The following is a 510-nucleotide window of genomic DNA, read 5'->3' as shown; positions in this document are numbered from 1 at the left end:
CATAACCAGCGATTGCTGGAAGGCGTATGATTGCCTTTCAAACGAGGGTTACATACACCTGAAAGTTAATCACAAGCACAATTTTGTAGACCCGGAGACAGCAGCACACACAAACACGATCGAGAGGAAGTGGCGAGACGCAAAGAGGCAAGTACCCCACTTAGGGAGGAGAAAGTATCATTTTGTCGGGTATCTAGCCCGTTTCATGTTCTTTCAAGTACATGAAGATCCCGACAAGCGCCTCCACCACTTTCTGCTACCATTTGGAAAGCTTCATTCACCCTCTTGCTAGGGTATGTATTTATTCATTATTAATTATTTAATTATTTTTATTTTAGATTCAGCGGTAACCTAGGATATAGCAACAACCTAACCTTAGGACATTTAATGTCATGTGTTTTTCACAGAACAGGCTAAACTAAACACCTTACCTAACCTAACCTAGTTTCTTATAATTTCACCTAGCCAAAGGGGGCTTTGCCCCCCCTGGACCCCCCCTCGTTAGGTTGG

At 43.1% G+C, this 510-nt stretch overlaps 1 pseudogene; it reads left to right on the top strand.

The window, feature by feature from the left end:
• Nucleotides 1–292, top strand: part of LOC147468039 (uncharacterized) — a 1,946-nt pseudogene extending 1,654 nt beyond the window's left edge.
• The last annotated feature ends 218 nt before the right edge of the window (nucleotides 293–510 follow it).

This window comes from Penaeus japonicus, unplaced genomic scaffold (assembly GCF_977035675.1).
Source record: "Penaeus japonicus unplaced genomic scaffold, GWHDUDI00000001_assembly GWHDUDI00000031, whole genome shotgun sequence".
Taxonomy (NCBI): Eukaryota; Metazoa; Arthropoda; class Malacostraca; order Decapoda; family Penaeidae; genus Penaeus; species Penaeus japonicus.
This window is presented reverse-complemented; position numbering and strand designations above follow the sequence as displayed.